This window comes from Dermochelys coriacea, chromosome 21, assembly GCF_009764565.3.
Source record: "Dermochelys coriacea isolate rDerCor1 chromosome 21, rDerCor1.pri.v4, whole genome shotgun sequence".
Lineage (NCBI taxonomy): Eukaryota > Metazoa > Chordata > Testudines > Dermochelyidae > Dermochelys > Dermochelys coriacea.
In genome coordinates this window covers 2,969,549-2,991,812 of record NC_050088.1, presented here as the reverse complement: position 1 = coordinate 2,991,812, position 22,264 = coordinate 2,969,549, and the positions used below count along the sequence as shown (strand labels likewise).

At 41.1% G+C, this 22,264-nt stretch overlaps 1 protein-coding gene across 3 annotated transcripts in view; it reads right to left on the bottom strand.

Annotated features, from left to right (window-relative positions):
* KCND3 (potassium voltage-gated channel subfamily D member 3) overlaps positions 1-22,264 on the bottom strand; it is a 244,495-nt gene that overhangs the window by 126,275 nt on the left and 95,956 nt on the right. The window lies entirely within an intron of this gene.

Here is a 22,264-nt window from a genome sequence, read left to right as displayed (position 1 = left end):
GAAGTGGGGGTTTTTACCCACGAAAGTCTATGCCCAAATAAATCTGTTAGTCTTTAAAGTGCCACTGGACTCCCTGTTGTTTTTGTCTATAATTCTGTGAATCTGGACTTTAATTAGTCAGTCAGATTACTTCCTCAGTCATGTTGATTTATTTAAATTACCTAGACAGAGAGGGGAGAACTAATATGACAAAGATCTTTACAAGTTAGGTCTGACGTGTTCCCACCAGAGAGAAGTCCAAGTCAGAACTCCAGATTCAAGTACCGCTGACCTTTAAAGGTTGTTGAAATTGGAATTGGAATCTGGGTTCAAACTTTGTGACTCAGGACCATGTGTAGTTCACACATGCAATTTTTGGCCCACCTGTTTTTTCATTACTGAACTTCTGGACATGAAAAAACAGTTTTGTGTATGTACAAACTGCTTTTGCATACAATAAATTGAGTCATCAAAAATCTCCCCAACTTGCACATGCAAATGTGGTTTGCACACTTGGTTGAGTTTCCATGCATGTGTAAAAATAAGCACAGGCATGTGCATTTTCGGGACATCTGATCCTTAAAAAATGGAGCTAAGGTCTGATAAGCACATGTTTTAAATCCAGATAAATTAATGATTTAAATTAAATTGCTGATGCAGGTGGGGGGATAAAAAGAGGTGATCCTGGGTTTGGAAATGGGTGTACTGCCAAGTCACACTTCAACGGTCTTCGTCCCTTAGGAGCCAGTGTCTGCGAAAAATGCTTCGCAGGCCTTGTTTTAACCCCTGTCTGGGGTTGGTGTTCTGACTGCATGCATGTCAAATACTTGTATATTCACAGTTCATTTACGCTTCATAACTAAATAGCATTCCTAGTGCAAAGTAATGCTGGGCTACTTGGCTGAGTACCTCCCAACCATCACGTTCTTGGGGTAATTATTTTAATAAATATGAATTGTGGGACTCCTGCCTAGAAGTGGAATAGAAATCTAATCTATAACACAGATGGATAGAAGTGCAGCTGCACTATGTTAATTAAGTATACACCAAACATATGGCAATACACCTCCAGAACAACAGGCCCCAGAAGTCTCTTGGATACAATTAGCTTTTGTTTATGCATAAAGAATCAGTCAAATACTCAACCAAATGCATAAGTCATAACCTTAGATTGATGAAATTACCATTGTAAACTCTTCCTCTTAGCTTGCAGAAACATTTACCTCGTCACCAAAATGCTGGGAAGCTTTTTTTCTTTTTTCTTTTTACATTTTTTTGTTCTTTGCTTTTTGATCTTCTCTGCTATAAGAATCCCCTATTTAGCTTTGTTTCTGAAGAGCTAAAGGAATGGCTTAGAGAAATGTAATCCTAATGGGCCTGATTTTGCACTGTCCTGAACCTTGTGCAGACATTTATACTAGTTCAAAGGGAGTTAAAAATGCTACGGTTCTGACTCATATCGCACTGGTGTAAAGAACCACATAAGGTGCAGTGCAACAGAGAACCCAGGCCCAGAGTCTGTAAATAATATTGAAGAGTAATAGATACCAGGACACACTATGTTATATTATTATTATTTATTTGTACTCCAGTAGCACCTAGAAGCACCTGGCCCACTGTGCTGGGCACTGTGCAAACATACGATGAAATGCTGGCCCCATTGAAGTCAATGACAAAACTCCCTCAGTGAGACTGGGATTTCATCCATAACAAAAGACACAGTTTGTGCCCCAAGGAATTTTACAATCTAAATACAAGACAAGAGAAATCAAGGGGAGCAAGTGTTATCAATGAGACAATTCTGATCAAAATACCATTTGGGGCTAATTTGAATGAATCTCTCTCCAATGTTTCTGCTTAATTCCAGAATGGGTCCCTGCATCATTCCCGCTGACATCTTATCTAGCCTGTTCCTGAATCTGCAGTCATGGTGCTGCAACAGGCTCCAGTTGGGAAAATCTGTTCCTGTGGCCCAGATTGGCTCATACTGCTAAAAGCTTTGTTCTAGTATCTACCATAAAATTTTCCTTCTGAGCTTCGGGCTAATAGGCCACTGCTCCTTGTAAGACCATCTTTGGAGACTCTGAATATTTCCCTTCCTTCCTTTATATTGTACTCTGAAGCTATTTGATATTACTGTTATTAGAGTTAGACAAATAACCGTGGGATACAGGCGCCTCTACACAAATTTGGGAGAGCATCAAATCCTTCTAATAAAGGACCATGCTTTCCTCTCCTTCTTTCTCAAATTGAAAGCTCTCCTTTAGGGCCTGAACCAGTGAAGCCAATGTCTGTTTTCCCACTAAAAGAAAAGGAGTACTTGTGGCACCTTAGAGACTAACAAATTTATTTGAGCATAAGCTTTCGTGAGCTACAGCTCACTTCATTGGATGCATTCCCACTGACTTTGCTGGACATTGGATCATGGACTTACTGGTGGTTTTGGTTGTCCCTGGTGACGTTAATCAGACACATGGAACACCTGGAACTCACATGGTGCAAAAACTCCAACTGGGGGTGGACAATGAATGAAGGGTGAAAAGAAAAAAGTTGATCTTCATTCAGACACAACAGTTTTTCACTTCAAGCTGTGCATGGAGCTTCAGATCACTTGTTATTTAAAATGAAGGTTCAGCTGCCCCATGTGCTTATGCCAATGAAGATAGATATTGCCTGTTAAAAAGGACATTTAGCACAGACTTCTCTTATTCCCAGCCTATTTTAACAGCCTATAATTACTTTTCACACCTTAACTTTATTTAATTCCCCCCACCCTGTACATACACTCACACATCTGTTAATCCACTAACAAGCAGCAAACTGTGCTTTAGTGTCAGTTCAGTGGACAAGACCAGTATCTCAGGGTTCACCTTCTGGGGAGGTGTTGTTCAGAGGGCTCAAAGCTTGAAAAGTCTCTTCAGATGTTATAAATTTATAAAGAACAACTGGCTTAGGATTCCCCATCCACCATATCGTACAGGTTAACAGAGTTATACAGGTTTGGATAGTGCAGGAAAAATAGAAGTTTATAAATTGTAGGTAGCACTACTAAAGGAAATCATAGCCAATCTAAAACCTGGTTTCAGAGTAGCAGCCGTGTTAGTCTGTATTCGCAAAAAGAAAAGGAGGACTTGTGGCACCTTAGAGATTAACAAATTTATTTGAGCATAAGCTTTCGTGAGCTACAGCTCACTTCATTGGATGCACCCTAACCCTAATCCTAACCCTAACTCTAACCTAATCTAAAACCTGTTTGCTTCCCATGCCATAATGGCTCATGTAAAACCACTTTCAATTTTCTTTTTTCAGAGTAGCAGCCGTGTTAGTCTGTATTCACAAAAAGAAAAGGAGTACTTGTGGCACCTTAGAGACTAACAAATTTATTAGAGCATAAGCTTTCGTGAGCTACAGCTCACTTCATCGGATGCATTAATTTTCTTTGTAAGTAAGTTTTAGTGCTAGTGAAAGGTAACAGATTGACAGCACTGGCAAGTAGCATTTACCTTCAGAACTCCTACAAAAAAGGAATCAGAAATGCAAACTTCCTTATAGAAACACCTCATTCTATGTAGCCTTCTTCTGATTGCCTCTTGGGGACTTCAGGCTGTCTGTGTCCATTCATTCTGTGGCAGCTCACCTGAGTTTTCCCCAGAAGGGTCAATTACACTGGGACATCCAGAGTGGGGAAGAGAGTTAAGTGGATCCAACTCCACAAGTAACTGGATTCATATCCCCATCTAATTTAATATAAGAAAACACTTGTCTGATGGTGCTATTTTTGTTGTTATTCATGCTAACAGCTGTGTTAGACCTGAACTACTGAGGTAGTGAGAAAAGGTTGGGTCTTTTCATTCAGATTCCACTCTGACATCCAGATAAAAATTCCTGGATACTAGAGCAAGTTGAAAAACAGGATGTAAATTTCATTTGGTCCCATCTTTTGTTCAAAATTCAAAGCGTTGACCATAAAAATTCATAAATGCATGAAATTTGAAAAAGTCCAATCAGCTCTGTGGGATACTTGGCATTAAACATGAAGGTATTCCTGCCCCATAATACACTTTCAGAGCTTGTCATTTTAGCTGTGATGGTTCAAAGGCACCTGCATATTAGAAGAAAAGTGTTTCTTAGAAATGAAAAGCTCTGTGTATTTCTGGATTATAGATTTATAGATTTATAGAGAATTGCTAATATAGTTCCTATTTTTAAGAAAGGAAAAAAAAGTGATCCGGGTAAGTACAGGCCAGTTAGTTTGACATCTGTAGTATGCAAGGTCCTGGAAAAAATTTTGAAGGAGAAATTAGTTAAGGACATTGAAGTCAATGGTAAATGGGACAAAATACAACATGGTTTTACAAAAGGTAGATCGTGCCAAACCAACCTAATCTCCTTTTTTGAAAAGGTAACAGATTTTTTAGATAAAGGAAATGCAGTGGATCTAATTTACCTAGATTTCAGTAAGGCATTTGATACCGTGCCACATGGAGAATTATTAGTTAAATTGGAGAAGATGGGGATCAATATGAACATCAAAAGGTGGATAAGGAATTGGTTAAAGGGGAGACTGCAGCGGGTCCTACTGAAAGGCGAACTGTCAGGTTGGAGGGATGTTACCAGTGGAGTTCCTCAGGGATCGGTTTTGGGACCAATCTTATTTAATCTTTTTATTACTGACCTTGGCACAAAAAGTGGGAGTGTGCTAATAAAGTTTGCAGACGATACAAAGCTGGGAGGTATTGCCAATTCGGAGAAGGATCGGGATATTATACAGGAGGATCTGGATGACCGTGTAAACTGGAGTAATAGTAATAGGATGAAATTTAATAGTGAGAAGTGTAAGGTTATGCATTTAGGGATTAATAACAAGAATTTTAGTTATAAATTGGGGACGCATCAATTAGAAGTAACGGAAGAGGAGAAGGACCTTGGAGTATTGGTTGATCATAGGATGACTATGAGCTGCCAATGTGATATGGCTGTGAAAAAAGCTAATGCGGTTTTGGGATGCATCAGGAGAGGCATTTCCAGTAGGGATAAGGAGGTTTTAGTACCGTTATACAAGGCACTGGTGAGACCTCACCTAGAATACTGTGTGCAGTTCTGGTCTCCCATGTTTAAAAAGGATGAATTCAAGCTGGAGCAGGTACAGAGAAGGGCTACTAGGATGATCCGAGGAATGGAAAACTTGTCTTATGAAAGGAGACTTAAGGAGCTTGGCTTGTTTAGCCTAACTAAAAGAAGGTTGAGGGGAGATATGATTGCTCTCTATAAATATATCAGAGGGATAAATACAGGAGAGGGAGAGGAATTATTTCAGCTCAGCACCAATGTGGACACAAGAACAAATGGGTATAAACTGGCCACCAGGAAGTTTAGACTTGAAATCAGACGAAGGTCTGGATGCCAGGTATTTCTAGATGTCAGACTCAACTTAAGAACTACTTATGATCAAAGGTAAACAGTGAGCTGATTAGATGACAATTATAATACAGACTAACACGGCTGCTACTCTGAAACCTGTGATTAGATGACAATTATATTTCCTGGCTACTTTCAAGGTTTTGAAATTTTGTTTTGTTCTGCATTAAAATGAAACCATAACCTATCAAACATCGGCCTGATTCAGAGCAGAGGTTTCATTCCTGACCACGGTCAGTCAGGCAGACCAGACACATGAACCTGGGTCTTCTAGTAGTGCTCTAATCACCAGGCTATAAAGTGGGAATCACTCGCAAAATCTTCCCAATGAAAACTTCATTGAAATGGATATGCCTCTGCAAAATGCTTTGGTTTTGACAATCCAGCATATTTCCCCAGCTCTAATAAAGAGTATACACACCCAACCTACCTGCCCTCTCTCACGGTCACATTAACAGGCTTAGCTTTTCTTTCACCTATGCTGATGTAAATGAAGAGTAATGATTATCTATCTGTGTTGTACTAGCATCCATCACCATAATATCTGAGCATTTCCTCGGTTAGTAGATTGGCACAGAAAGGTTCCTAGTGGATTTAATTAGAAGTCAGTGGTGTTCCACTGGTACAAACTTGTGTAGTAGAAGGATAATCTGTGTGTCATATTCTCCCTGATATTGATCGTCCCTTGCGAACAAACTCCAACAACCAAGATCACAGTGTTTGATTATAACTACAGATATTTGGTCCCTTGCTTCAAGGTTTGAGTTTGAGATTCATTCGTTGGATTGGATGAGCTACTGAGGTCCCCTGAAGTCCTACATTTTATGCTTCTATGAGTTATTTATTTATCTGTCCTTCTCTCTCTCTCTCTCTCTCTCTCTCTCTTTTTTTTGCATAGGAATGGAGATTAAAACTTCTACAATAATAGTTGCAGCTGAACTGGGATTCGAAGCTCCCTCCCAGCTGTAGGGTGATTACAGCTGCAGGGGACATGCGGGAAGGACTCTTTTCTCATTAATGGCCCAGAGTGTATTTGCATAGGTGATCACCAGTCACAGCCTGTCCAGTAGATTAAAGGAAGAATTTTTTTTCATTTTTCATATTCTGCATCTCTCATTTAACGCAGTAAATAAAATGGATCCACTTCTGCCATGTGCCTTACGTCTCCTTTCTGAAAGGCTGCTGCTGATTATCTACCTTTTTATTTTCCATCGTTAATCTGCCCTCCTTACTTCAGTGATCTATTCATGTACTAATTCTATCTGTCATGTATATAGATGTTAAGAGATGGAAACCTAATCCCAGCATGGTTTTCATTCTCTGTCTAATGTATTTATGTAGATTCACATGGCATAAGCTTTTTGTACTGGGTTCTTAGCAAAGCAGGATGCTTAAATGACCATTGTTACCTGGACTGAGCATATCCGAACATATATGGCTTTGCAATGGCTTTACTAAATTCAGGGGAATTTTGTTATGTTTCTACATTGCATTCTAATCCTTACTGATAATTCTACCAGGGTAAAAGTTGGTACCATATTAAGAGGTTTGCATCCTTTCCCCAGGAAGAACTAATATTAAAAAGATCCCAACAAACAAGCTTTTTCTTTTTTGTTTTAAAAAAATCCGTAAAATAAGAACCGGTGTCGGCAGAGACCGGGTTGATCATTGGTTAGAGTTGAAGACAACATCAACATTCCTGTGTAGAAACAGAGACCCCTATCCTGCAAAGTACTGAGAACCTCGAGGATCAGGGTAAATGTTTTAGAAGAACATAAATGACTTTCAATCCTAACTGCCGTTGAAAGTCAATGGAATTTAGGCTCCAATGTGCTTAAGTCACTTAGGAATGTCTGAAAATTCTGCCCTAGGTTTTTAGAGAGTAAAGGCCAGATTACAATCCCCTTCTTCCACAAGTAGTCCCATTGGCTTCATTCACTGTGAGTCATCTCATCCTCTAGCATCATCCTGTCTCCCAACTTTGGCCAGTACCTGATGTCTAAGAGGAAGGCAAAAACTTCTACAATGCACTTAATCAATTGTGCAATGATGGAAGACAGGAGAGAGGAATTCCTCTCAAGCCTCAGTATGCGATCAGTTTATGTCCTGATGCAGTCACTTATATATCATTTTCCTTTTTGGAGTGTGTTTGTTTCATTCTTTGTTAAGAACTTCAAAAATGGGCCACTTGAGACTTACACTAATAGCTCTGTTTTATTTTTAACCTTTTCCTCCACTGATAATCTCTGCCTTCCCTCTTAACCCCATCTGTTTACTGTTCCTCCCTCCCTGCTCCCACTTGTTCTTGTGAACTGGTGTTATTCAGCTGTGTATTCTGACCTGGAGGGCCATGCAGCTGGACAGCGTGCCAGCTTCACCTGCCAATTCAGTATTGTGTTTCATCCAGCCCGCTGGAGACATCTGCACATGTTCATTCATGAAGGTGGAAATTCACACAAATGACTAGCTGGCTAAATGTTGAGGTGTTACTAGACAGCTGGTGCTTAATAAATGTTTCACTGTACTATGTAGCCAGTACTGGAATTATGAGAGAAAGGGGAGAGAGCCACTGAAATTGCTCAATGCCTCATGAGCTGTTAGTTGCTAACAAGTTAGCTGACAAGAAAAAAACCCCTATTCCTCCCTGCATAGGAACAGCAGCTGCAAACTGCCTACATTGTTAACTCAAGAACAATTAATGCAGCTTGGAGATTAAGGACCCCTCATGTTTATTCATATATTTTTGACTGATTCTGAATTTTTTTCCACAATGCCAGCAACTCATTTAGTGAAAACTTTTGTTTCCAGCTGCATTTGCTGTGGCTCAACCCTAATTCTTAGCAGCAGCCTCCAGAGCTATTAAACAGGAGAAGCAACAACATGGCAAGAGGGCTCATGAGATGCAGTGATTGATGTACGGACCTTGGGAAGCCAATATGAGTACGTGGCAGAAAGAAGCTTTGAGAGGAGGGGAGGACTGACAAATTTAACGTCACAAGCGTGTTTCCAAATGAATCTGTTGTGCTAGGTATTAGTCCTAAGAATAAACTGCAGGGTGATTTACATTTTATTCTCTTTATCCTACATGAATCCCCCAAAGCCCCAGCTCTTCCTCCCCAATTCAGCTTTTTTTTAAAGGGGATTTGCTGCTTTTTTAATAATTAAAAATCCTGGAGAAGCGTGAGCTCATTTGAATTTAGATGGTGTGTATGCACAAACACACAGATGCATGCACACACACTCTCATAAACACTCATGCACACATACTCTCATGCAAATGTACACACCCAGCCACACGTCTACACACGCACACCTACAGATGCATTTTTCCTTTCTGCTTCACTATGGAGATCAGAAATGCAATTACCCAAACACCGCAAAGACAGGTTGTGTTTGGACAATCTCTCTAGGTGGTCTGGGATGTGGAGTATCCTCTCCCTCCCACCTCTAAAGAAAGGCTGGGAATCTCATGAGATTCCCAGCCTCTCTGTGGAGAGCCAAGGGCTGAACAGAGCTCCCTTTGTCACCACTATTCCCAGTGCCAACCACAGTGATGACCCTAAATGCAACTCATTCAAGAATTATATACAATTCTAACAAAAAAGCGTGTGTGTGTGTTTGCACATGTGCACAGGAATAGATATCTAGGTATTTAGTCATGGCTATGATAACGAAAGAAAACTCCAAGATAAGGGTTGAACACCATGCCACACCTCTCTATTCTTAACTTGATCTTTTGTGCCTAGATGTTACAAGGATTCAGATATCAGCATGGGGTATTATGCACTGTCCCATCATACAGCAATGTAGTTAGGCCCAATCAGGCAGAATGGCAGGCATTAACATTCACATCTTTTGTGTGCTTTGATTTGTACTCCTCCACCCTGACTCCAATGGGAAGTGCTCTCTAGCAGATGTTCCACTGAACAGCAGCTTGAACAGATCAAACATGCTACGGAAACCTCTTCTCTGCACGGCGGCTAGTGTTCAAGTGCATTAGGCAACACAACCATTTTCTTTCCTTCCCTAAATGACATTAACTATGTAAAGAGCTTGAGTTAACATGATTATAACCAGACCATTCCGAGGCTAACATTTTGTGTCCTCAGAAAGCAGCTGGCATCTCATGGAAACTATTCAGCTTAAGAAAATTCAGCAGACATAGCCAATATTTTCTATGGGCTTTATTTGTTACTGTTGCCTAGGCTTTAATATGAATGACATTTGAGTGAGAGGAGGTCCCATGCTGCTAAGGAGATTGAGCAGGGTGAACTATTCACAATGGGCCTTTGGGGGTAAAATTCACCCCTATGCAGAGGACTAGCACAAGACCTAAGGAGGACGTAAGTCCTGTTTAACTCCTATGCATGCTCACTCACTCACTCACTCCCCCACACACTGGGTTATCCAGTTTGGAGAAAATAGGAGCTTCATGGCTTAATGGCTGCATAGATCTTGTGGTGCTGGCCTTCTGCACTGGGGTAAATTTAATTCCTCTTTCTGTTCTCAGACGATCCATGAGCAGCCTTCAATTTTCATAAGTTTTTTTTGTTATTTGTAGTCCTTTGACAGGTGTTTTCTGAGAACTTATTTCACACTGTGGATTGTTTGCCAACCGTTTGCTGTGATGATCACTTTGAGAATTCACTCTTCATGATTCACTGTTCATGCCATTGACTGGTCAGTTAGGTCCCAGGACAGCAGATGACTCTCCAGCCATATGATAAGTCACATGGTATTGGACGATTCCCATGTCGTATGATTGATCACCTAGGTCATGTGGTATTGGATGACACCTATCCCCAGAAAAGGTTTTTAAGATGGCTGCTTACATCCTTGGTTCATGGATACTCGTACAAATACCCATTTCAATAATTGTTGGGACTTTGTGGTTCTTTTCCAGTATTTGCCCAGGTTCTCTCAGGAGTCTCTCTCAGACCATCCAGCCTGACTGCGCTCACTTAGCCAGGTTTTACACAGGTGTAGCTCTGCTACCCTAAGTGGTCATACTGATTATATGTCTCTGTGATACAGCATGACTTTTATGCTAATGGTCTGGATTTACCTAGCATCTCTCATCCAAGGTTCTCAATGTATTTTGCCAACTTGAATTAATTAAGCCTCGTAACATCCCAGTAAGGCAGACGTTGTTATCCCTGTTTTATAGATGACTAAACGGAGGCACAGAGGGGTGAAATGACTTGTCCCAAATCATGCAGTGAGTCAGTGGAAGAGCTGGGTTGACCTCACTGCTGCCTTGCTCTAAGCACTAGACCACCTTGACTCTTAGATGACTTCAGAGGTTGAAGAATAAGCTCCAGGAAGAGATGACTCTTAAGATACAAACATCTTGAGACCAAATTCTCCCCTGGGGTAAGTGGATGCAATTCCATTGACTTCAATCAAATTACATCTGCTTATACAGGCTGAATGATAGCCCACACTCTTCAAGCAGATATCCTGAGTAACAAAAACAGAGAATTTTCCCCTGGCTGCCGTGTTAAAGATTTCCATGTGGCTCGATAATTCCTTTCACACAAACACAGAAGCCAGTGCTATTTTATCAACCTTAGCTTGAAAATTCTTGTCTTCAACAGATCTGCAATATTATTAGTAAGCTTTTGTGCTGGTTATTTAAAGCTCTCTTGCACCTCTCTCGCTGGGTACACCATATCCTTGTCTCTTGTCAGAAGGAAGTAACTCCAACTCATAAGGGAAATCCTGTGGCTGTATCTCCAATGAGATGGTATCCAGGGAGGAGCATGGGATTACTGAAGGATGTTGTAAATAGGATGGGTAGAGTGTGTTTATATTCCTTTAATCTTTATAATCCTAGCAATTTGATTTTGCTGCAAAGGGCAAACATATACGCAGAGCACTACCTGAAACCAGAGGAAAGATTGTAGACAAATTGTTTCCCAGACTGATAACTAATCTGAAGATGGTAAACTGAAAAATCTCATACAATGTTTGTTTGCTTTAAAAAAAAATCATATTTTCTTCTAAGTGACACTCAGAATTTCTAACACCCCACTATGCTCTGTGTTGAGCACAAGGAAAATACACCTGAAAGTCCATATATTTTGCTTATTGACAGGGAAATGGAAGGACGTTGACTCTGCTGTGTAGGACGCATTATTTCAAAACTGTTTGGTAAAAACCATAGCTCCCACTCTTGGTGAAGCAGCGTACTCCGTAATATTACTGAAGTGAAAAACTGCATTAACCCTTTGAACGGTATGGTGTGCACTCATCATGCTGCCATGATGCGATGCTGCTCATCTGTAGCAAACTATGCATCGAGAGGGCCAAACTGAGGGTCACATTACATGCCATCGAATCCTGAAGTAATTCTCCTTGCAATAGTCACTCCTCTTTTGTATCAGGTCCTTTGTCATTGGTTGGACTAGGAGACTGGTACTCAAGCATCCCAAGTTCTAGTCGAAGCTCTGCTAATTGCTTACTGAGTGAACTTGGAAAAATCAGTCATCTTCTTTGCATCACATTTTCTCCATCTTTAAAACTGGAATAGTAATGTACCTAAGGTAACACATAGTGATAAAAATTGGTTTCCAAATTGTGCCCATCACTGTGGTATCTGGGAGATGTGTTATTCTTCATCCTGCCATTCTTCTAATCTCAAAGGTGGAAATACACTTGCCATGAATTCTGCTTGATCAGTACAGAACAATGAATGAAATTCATGAACCTCTCCTCCCCAGTGCCATTCTCACCAGAAAAGTGGATCAAACTAAATTGCTATTACCTTGTATTATTGCCCTCTGTAGTGTTTGCTATTAGTTACTGTAATGTACCCTTCTTTAGGAGTGTTCAGATAATTTTTATTGGGTCTTTTCATAAGTGTCCTAGAAAAGCCATAAACATCCCCCAGGAAGCTAGGGAGTGTTCAAAGGCCTTTTATGGTTATTATAAAATGAATAATGAATGCAGAAAGGATAAGTACCACAAAGACAATAGCAGTTGAAAATGACACCTCACCTGTGTGGTGGTGTCTGAGTTTCATGTTTATTACAATCTTCCCAACTTGTGGAATAAATTCTAATGCTAGTACTTTGATCCAGCCTCCTCAAAGCTCTTTACAGGCATTAGTCACTTTAGCCTCCTGGCCCCTATGTGAGGGAAGAAAGTGTTCATTATTATCCCGTTTACAGATAGAAAATGTGAAGGGTGGAGCAGGGAAGGGATTTGCCTAAAGTTACACAGGTAGCCCAGGGGAGAGCTGGGAATGGAACCCACATCTCCCACTCTTGATCCTGTGCTTCCTCCCTTCTGACCTCAGCAAAGAGGTGGGTCAGCTGAGGCGATGAGGGCTGATTTCATCATGTAACAGAGAGCAGGAGCGCCAAATACACTAAATTAGAGCAAGCGTTTTAAATTGTGCACGTGACAATAATACTTCGGGCTTTATTCTTCAGGGCAGCTAAGCTCCATGTAACGACAGGGAGTGGGGGAGGGAGGAGTGGCTGTCTGGGCTCCAGTCATGACTCCTTAATTATGTGCTGGCCAGCCCCAGGTATGGCTGCTCTAGCATAAGCCTCTGGCTAAGGTCACTCAGGAACTTTGTCAGTGGAAGACTGGCACGTGGGAACTCTGCCTCCACCCCTCCTGTTCCCAGCCACCTCCTCCCTCAGCCAGCGTGCACTGTGCAAAGAACAGTTCCTCGTGGCCCCACTCTGAGGAATCCAGACGATGCAAAGCTAACTCTACGGGACTTAGATAAGAGATGTGAAGCCTCTTTCACTCTAGACTCTCTTTGTTGCCCACCTTCACCCCCCCCCACACACACTGGGGTTGTACACAAAGGTATTTGGGGCCGGATTTGATGAGATGAACCAGCGTGCTGTTTCTCAGTGACAGGAGGCAGGATACGCACCTGGATGGACCACTGCTCTGTGCTCGTGTGAAGCAGGAACTCCATTCCAACACTCTGGCCCCCAACACTTGGTCTGCAGCTGCTAGAGGAGCCTGTGTTTACCCACATTTTGCAGGTGCCCAATACAACTCCCCCATAACTGGGTCCAGATATTCAGATGTTGGCTTCTCCTGCACTCACCTGGCAGAAGGTATTTGCTCATTGATGGGGGCCATTGCCCTTTGTCATTATTGACAAAAAAAATTGCAGCACCACGTCACCAGAAGCCTGCTTTGCTAGACAGAGCTACTTGCACAGTGGCTGCCTTCCTTGAGAGCTGGGCCCTGAATGCTAATCACATAGCGCTGCTGAGATCTGTATCTGCTGAGCGCTGTTTATAAGGTTAAAGGGATATTTTGAGTAACAGGTTCCATTTAGCTCGTTGATGCTATTTTTGTGCCCAAACATTTAAAGTGGAGAAAATAGAACCATAAAAGGTTCCAGACACCAAATATTAAGCCAGTGCCTTTGTAATTGTATGTTTCATGTAAACAAGTTAAATTCTAAGATGAGCTGTTTGCTTTTTACTTGGAATTAAGACATATTGATGATGCTAATTTATTATGAAAACACGATCTCCTGGACACTTCTGCTGAAGAGTAGCTGTGAAATTACGATAGACAATTCTGCCTTGATTCAGAAATAGACCTGTAATTCCATCATGCTTAGTGTGCAGGTGTATTTTATACCTCTTGATGCTGATTGGATGTGATGGGTTACACAGAAAGGTGCGGGAGATAGAAGCTCTGCTTCAGCTAGTAAAACATTTATTGCTAGTGGGTTCCCAAAAGGACTGAATTTCTGCTTAAAAATCTTCTTTTTTTTGCTCTCTCAGGTTTCACAGGGGACTTTCATTTTTTCAGGGTAAAATAAAATGGCTTTGCAAAGCAGTATGCAAAAGACGGAGAAGAGGCCTGGGCTGGTCACAGGCTGCACTCGCACACAGGCAATCAGTATTTGATAAGGGTCTGAGTTAATGAAATGGTGTGGGCCAAATTCCATGTGGGTGTAAATGGGTTCCGCTCCATAGACTCAAATGCAGTTTCATCCATTTATGCCAGCAAGGAGTCTGGCTCCATGGGACAGATTTTCAAGTGCTTGGTATTTGCAGTGGAGAGTGAACATGTTTCCCAAAGGGAAAACGGGACATCACTTAGGGTTACTCCAAGTCCCCAGGACTGGCCTGAGCTGCTCACCTGAGCCCTTCCCCCTCTAACCTCCCATGCGGGGCTGGCATCGCTGCTCACCTCCCACCCCAACATGTTCCTCTGTACCCCGCTTTTTTGACAAAAGTGGGAATTTGTCCTATTTGCTCTTCCCAACTAATCAAGTTGGCAAGCACAAGCAGGACAAATGCCCACTTTGGCTGGGACAGGGCTTAAAAAAGGGGCTGTCCAGGCCAAAAACGGGACATATTGTCACCCAAACAGTGTATTAAGAATATAGTCTGTTTACCTGACTCATGCAATACTTGTAAGATCTGAAATACTTTATCATGGAAACACCAGTTGCTATTCTCATTAAACTGCCGAGATGATCATTTTGTAATAAAGAAAATGAATAGTTATAATAAAGATTTATGCGTATAATTGAAAGTCATCGAGGTCAGTCAATTTTTGAGACTCATACTCTAGGTATTAAAAAAAGCCATTTTCTTGAGCAGTAACTGCTTTCAGATTAGGGGCCTTGTTAACGTGCCTACTGGAACTGGCTGAAAACTGTCTTCCGATAATTAGAATGGCTGTGCAGGCCAATATGAATGGATGGCTCTACATGTTGAGAAGCTATTAACATTTATACTGCAGCATTTGTTGCAATTTGGCAGGGAAAGATGGTCAGGGTTAGGGTTAGGGTGTTAGCCTGGGAATCAGGAGACCTATGCTCAATTTCCTACTGGGCTACAGACTTCCTCTGTGAGTGTGGGAAAGTCTCCTAGGCCACATCTACACTATGAAATTATGTCGACCTAACTTACGTTGGCATACAGCCACCGCAGTTATTAAATCCCTCGTGTGTGTGCACACTTGGATTCTGGTGTTGGTGGTGCGTGTCCTCACCAGGAGCACTTGGATGGATTGTATTGTCAGCATGGGGTAGCAGGGGATGGCTCCTGAAAGCCAGTAACCGTCAATGTAAGCAAAGCAGCATCTACACTGACACAGCGGTGACCTAATTACATCAACCATGAGTCTATGCTGCTCAGGGAGGTGGAGTTACTAAAGCAGAGTAGAGAGGCACTTACACTGTCAGGAACCCAATTTAAGTGAAGACACTTCCACAGCTAGGTCATTGTAAGGCAGCTTACATTAGCCTAACCCCGGAGTGTAGATCAGGCCTTGGTCTCTCTCAGTGCCTCAGTTACCCACCTGTAAAAGCAGGATAATAGCACTTCCCTTCCACAAGATGGTGTAGTCAGGCTAATACATTAAAGCTTGTAAGGCATTCAGATACTATATTAATGGGGGCCATATTTACATAGGGATAGGGCTAGATACCATACTGGGAAAGAGGAAGGGAAAAATCTCACGTTGGGTCCTGTATTTTCTTGTGCAATTGTTTTATTTCTAAACTCATGCATCAGTCAAAGCACAACAACAAAGATGACTCAAGCAAGCATTAGTGTAGTTTGGAACACAAAAATAAAACCCAAATCTTTTAATGAGCTCCACCAAGAAAGTCAGGGCTAGCTATATTTTAGTATGCATTGTCTGGCCCAAAATCAGGCTGTGTGCATCTGTGGATGGCAACTGTAGCCAAATAGATAAATGTCCTAGACTTATTCTGAGCACTCAGAGTGGTTTCTCTCTTCCAGCTGTTAAATGATGTTGATTTGCAGGCTGTTGGTGTTTCATTGGCATCTGTTGTAAATATGGGAATATAGATCGCCCCATTTCTGCATGTTATAGAAAACCAGTGTGTATGTAAGCAGTGCAGTGTGAGATTAGGAGATGGTTTGGGAATGTAGACACATGATAATTACTGCTAGGTGTGCTGGCTATTGATTCCCTTTAGAAATTATAACACCTAGGGGAAAACTAGATGGCTCAGGGGCAAGGGCACTAGTAGTTAGAGCCTGTTGTTGCCAGTTCAATCCCAGCCCACACTGGCAGAAATTGTTACTGCCTGTTGGTTGTTTTTTGGGCAACATGAAACATGCTTGGTGGGCTGCAGCCCAAACTTCACTTGATAGATGGCCACAGTACAAAAACCCACCGCCACCACAAATGGCCTTAGGATTGAGGTGCACTGGTGTGGAGTGCAGCAGTGAGATTCTTACACTACTCCAGTCTGCACTGAATGCATCCTGTTAAAAAATAAAGGACTTGTGTCCCCATGGATGTCACTTCAGTGCCGTGTCTGAAACCAGGAGTGAGTTAATAAATAAATAAAAATGGGGTGAAATCCTGGCCCCAATGGCAAAATTCCCATTGACTTTAACAGGGCCATGATTTTGCCCAGGAATTGCCAATGAATTCAGTTCCTTACATTACAACTGGAGCACCACAAGCTAGGTCCTGCACTCACTGAGCACAGAAAGTGCTTTGCTGACATCTGTTGGTTGCTCTTCCCAGGGCATGCAACCTGACTCACTGAATGCCTGAGCTAATAATGACAGGTTTCAGAGTAGCAGCTGTGTTAGTCTGTATCTGCAAAAAGAAAAGGAGTACTTGTGGCACCTTAGAGACTAACTTATTTATTTGAGCATAAGCTTTTGTGAACTTCATCGGATGCATCCGATGAAGTGACCTGTAGCTCACGAAAGCTTATGCTCAAATAAATGTGTTAGTCTGTAAGGTGCCACAAGTACTCCTTTTCTTTTTGAGCTAATAAGGCCTGTTTTGATTTTAGCAATCTTTTGACTTCTATGGATGCCAGCCTCTCCAGATCCCAGGGTAAGGTCTGTTGCATTAGATGCTCTTTGCTACATACATTGTCTTCCTTACAGGGTTTTGCAGCATCATGTGTTGTACAAATGACAACATGACATGCTGCTTGCTCATTGTTTAATTGCTCAAACATCCAATAAACTGACTGCCAGGCCAGCAGGCCATCTGGTTATTTTAGAACTATAGGATTGAAAGTCTGATCCTGTGCAGTTCCTTCCACCTTGATCGGCCTTCATGTCATTGTCTTCTTTGCAACCCTTCATCTCATTACAAAATTATCCTGAAAATACTCATTCTCTCTACCTCTTCCTTCCTCCTCCCCTGGCCTGAAGATTAAATGCTTAAGTTTTTTCACTGCACAAAATTTTTTCCACATCTGTTTTCTGTCACTTGTAATCTATACTGTCCATTGGCTTATTATTTTGTTGGCAGAAAAGGTTTTGGGACACACTTTGACTGAGAAATGCTGTATCAAGTTATTTGCTATAACAATATGGTAATAGAACTATTAAGGATATTTCTTCTCTGGGTGAATGAAGGGGAGGATTTTGTTCAGATTACCATTTGTTTACTATTATATTTCATAAGGTTTGTGCGCTCAGGAAGGCATAAAGTGTCTTCCAGATAAATTCCCATTGTATTCCCTCATGAAAAGAACACCTGATAGCAAATTCCTTGCTCCTTCCATTCCAGCTACTTAGGATTTTCCACTCGGCTATTTTCTTGGATGTTACTCATTCCTACCTTCTGTTTTTTCAAATCCCATTTTTACCACAAAGGAAACCAGTTAGAAAGGCACTGAGCAACCATCAAGGTCTATTTTTAGCTTCTGCCAGGGCGTAATATACAAAATGTAATAATCTCATACTTGAAGGTTTTTATTTCTTTTGCAAGAGACATGAAATTGTTACTTATGAATGTTCATAGGAGAGAGAAATTCAGTAGCTCAGCTTTTCCCCAGTGCTCAAAAACTTTCACTCTGTGTGTCTGATAACTCATCTTGTCCCTCTTTACCCAGAAGGACCTGCTTCTGATTCCAGAGAGGTAGTTAGTTACTGGCCACTGTGAATGTGTTGAACACAGAAAATTGTGTATGTAAATGCATTAGATGTTTCTCTGTCTGTGGAGTTTATTGCCACAGGAAACTGGAGAGCCAAATAATCAAATAGAATTTAGAAAGAGACTGAATAGACACCTGAATGATTTTGGCACAGGGACTGATTGGATCATTGAATGAGTTGTAAGCTATATAGACTTTAAAAAATGCCTTGAAAATACGTTGCTGACATTTTCTCTCTCTCTTGCCCTTTTAACTATCAGATGGCAATCACCATTCTGCATATTCCAAACCTTAGCTTCCTCTTGGAACTAAAGATAATGAGAATCAATAGGTGGGACATCTTGTCTGGAGAACATTAATTAAGATAGCTAAAATACACATTTCCCAGGAAAGGAAAAATCTGATGCTTGATAAAGAATTTTTCAACCATTGTTAGTTTCTCAAACCAAAGATTCCCATCACTTATTTATGGAGGAGATTTTTATCTTTCTTAGTCTAGCTAAGGAGAACCCCTGCCACACGACAGGCAACAGTAACTATCTTCTTACCTGTGCAGAGTGCCCTATTGTCTTATCTATATTAATTAAGATCCAGAGAAGATTAAAAAACAAAACTAGTAGGTTTAAAGAAGTTAGAAATAACTTGCTAGTGACTCAAGAACCTGAACTGTTCCAGGTCAAACTTTCTGATATGTCAAGAAGCCTAATATAATAAAACCTTTCACCCCAATTTAGAAACTGTACTTTTGTTTGCTTTTGAATAAGATAAATTTCTCTGTGTGAATCATCTGTCATGTTCCTCTACTGTAATATCTCACATCCTATGATGAACCCTGAAAGATATTAAGTGTATGAAAGATATTAGATATAATCAAAGAATATATATAGTGTCCATTCAATGTAGAAGACTACAAGGAATTTTGTTTGTTTTCCTTATAAATGTTTGTTTCAACTTAGAAGTGATAAAAATTGTATAGCACAAAAAGGAATGTTGAAAAATATAATCATCTTGCCAGGGTATAGCTTTCGAATATTAAGAAGAATTGCTGAAAATGGGGAGGTAGGGAGAGATCCCAAAAGATAGTCAGGGTAATAAAGAAATACAATCCACAGGGCCGGCTCTAGGGTTTTTGCCACCCCAAGCTCCGAGAGCGCAAGGATGTCCGGAATGCCACCCCTGGAATTGTGCTGCCCCAAGCACGTGCTTGCTTTTGCTGGTGCCTAGAGCCGGTCATGACAATCCATGAAATTAATCAAACCCTCCGACTGAAAGAAACAGCAAAGATATGTATTATACACTGACACGATCTACTGCATATCAATGGAAGCAGCAGAGACAATGAGAAAGCTCAGTGCAGAGAGCCCTCTGGCAAAGGGCCAATAGAAATGAGAAGGCAATGAACCCTGAAATCAGGTCACTGTGTGGGACCCTAAAGTTTTGCTGAACCCCAGAGTTTGCTAAATTTCTGTGGACAGCCTCTCTCCTCCACCATGGCCACAGGACTAAAAAGAGTTTTCCAGAAGAGCTTGCCAAACTCCTGGGTAGGAAAGATCTTCCTGTCCTGTCCTCCAATATCAAAGAACCAAGAGTTGATTGAACCCAGAAAGAAGCTGCAGAATCCCCTGTGCAGTTGGACCAGCCTTGTGGACATGACTATTCCTAATTCCAGAGTTAACAGAATAAGAAGCAGTGAGATTTCATTTCAAAGACTGTATTCCTCCTTCTATGCTTTAATATAGCTATCTGAAGGTTATCCTGTTTAGTCTACATTGTCTAGTGAGCCATCAAGTAACTGTATTTTAGATTTTAACTAATGTGATATGCATGCTTTTCCTTGTAAGTCCAAGCAAATTGAACGAAGAGAGATTTGAGCCATAACTTTGAGCCAATGGATCCCAAATGGGATCCCTACAACCCTGGAGTGTCGGCCAGGGTTTATGGAGGGTCCAGAACAACATTCCAGATTTTTGCCACATGGAGGATGTGTTTGTGTTCTCAAAATGGCATCCTCTGCACATCATGACCTCTCACACACCATACATGAGAGGTCATATTGGCAGAGGTGTTCCCACAGTGGTAGAAGCGTTCCAGTACATCGGCACTTGTCTGTGCAGGACTACACCCTCCCTGCAAGGATTTAGAAGTACTTTTTCTGCCACAGATGTCAAGACTCGCAACACTTCTATGGGATAGGAAAATAATACCCTCATTTAGGGGAAAGAGAAATACAGATGCCAGGAATAATAGAATAACAACAACATGGAACTTATATAAAAATATGTATAAAAAATGAAAGGGGACATTTAGTCTGATGCCAAACAGAGCCTTGGTGGAAAAAAAGTTTGGGAACCACTGATTTAAGCAATTGCTTTTGATATTCTAAACTTGTGCCTTTCACACCGTTCAACTAGCAGGAACCACAGTCTTGATAGTGCCCTAAAGACAAGTGCATCCTTACTCCTTAGAGAAAGAGGTGAAGGGTGATAAATGTGTTAGGTACTAAAGAACCGATGATTGATGATCAGAAGTAAGTGTCATGAAGAAATCTTGGTGATTTTCATTGTTCCTTGGTGTAACTGCTGAGCCTCACTCATAGTCAATGACAGTTACTTTCAGGGCTGTACTGTGTGTTCAGTACTTGCCTAGAACATCGATTGTATCTATACTGGATTAATGAACTGTTGGTTGTATACTGATGTGGTTCTGGATGAATTATTAAATTGTTGATTGGTTAAGAATAACCAAATTCCTGATTTGAAAAATACTGTTCAAGCTGACCTGAAAAGAACCTAGTGTTCCAATGAGCAAGCTAATGCTCCCTAGACTCAATAAAAAAGGGGTTATCCTATGTGACTCCATTCTAATATTGGCTACAATACTTATCAATTGGCAAATCTTATTTGTTAAATTTCAGCTTTAAAATTCATAAAATTGACCCCCCTTTCATGCTTACCGAGTGCAGAAGGCAAGGGGAGATTGGAGGGTCTAAGAGATTGATTCTGAGATTTCCATCTAGTCTATTGCACGATTGTTCTGTGCTGTATATTTGCTACTTCTTTGGCCATCCAAATTTTGAATGACTCAAGCAATGGGGCTGCCACCATTCCTCTTTAGTGATCAATAGCCTCCTGTGCAGATTAGAAATAGATTTTTAAATAATTCATTGAATAAAGTCTAGGATTTTCATATCCATCTCCTGATTCTCTTTGCTCTGTGGCATCATCGGCTTTCCAACCAGCACTGAGCATATGTAGTGGCATCCTTCCCCATCAGAGAATCTGCCTTATCTTCTTTAACCCACAGCACATCATATTTCCATGAGCACTAACTGACTTTTCCTTTCTGTTGAAATAGGGAATTATTCAGCCTAATAAGACAGGGCCCTTCCAATCAATGCTCACCCCTTGATCAAATTTGGAGAGGATGCAATCATTTCCTCCCCCTGGAAGTCATCTCATACCTGGAGGCAGTGTATTAAAGCAAACGGCATGCTACTGTATATATTTGGAACTGAATTCTGCCCTCATTGTATCCATGCAACCCCTTTGAGTAGAATTTGGCCCTTGGAGTGTAGGTAAAAGACCTGCACTCTTGCTTGGCTTCACCAATAGCATCTCTGTTTTAATCTGTGCATTTTGTAGAGAAGACAACATGTGCTGGAGGTGTGGGAATGCATATGGTTAAACTGGATAACACAGCACAAGAAAGTATGAATTAGGGCTCTGAAACAACAGTCTGGAAGAGAGACAATTACAGGGAATGTGAACCCCTTCCTTAATGATGAGTTAGCAGCATTTTTATTCTAACATCCCCATTTTCAGGGGGGATTAAGTTGACCATAGCAATTGGCTGTGGGCTGCAAATAGGGATAAGATATACATTTGTCTGGAAAGAAACATTTTTTTTTGCAAGTCTGAAATTAAATCAGAATGACTAATTTAATTAGTGGGAAAAGATAGAAAGACTAGATGGGCTTCTAGAAACTTC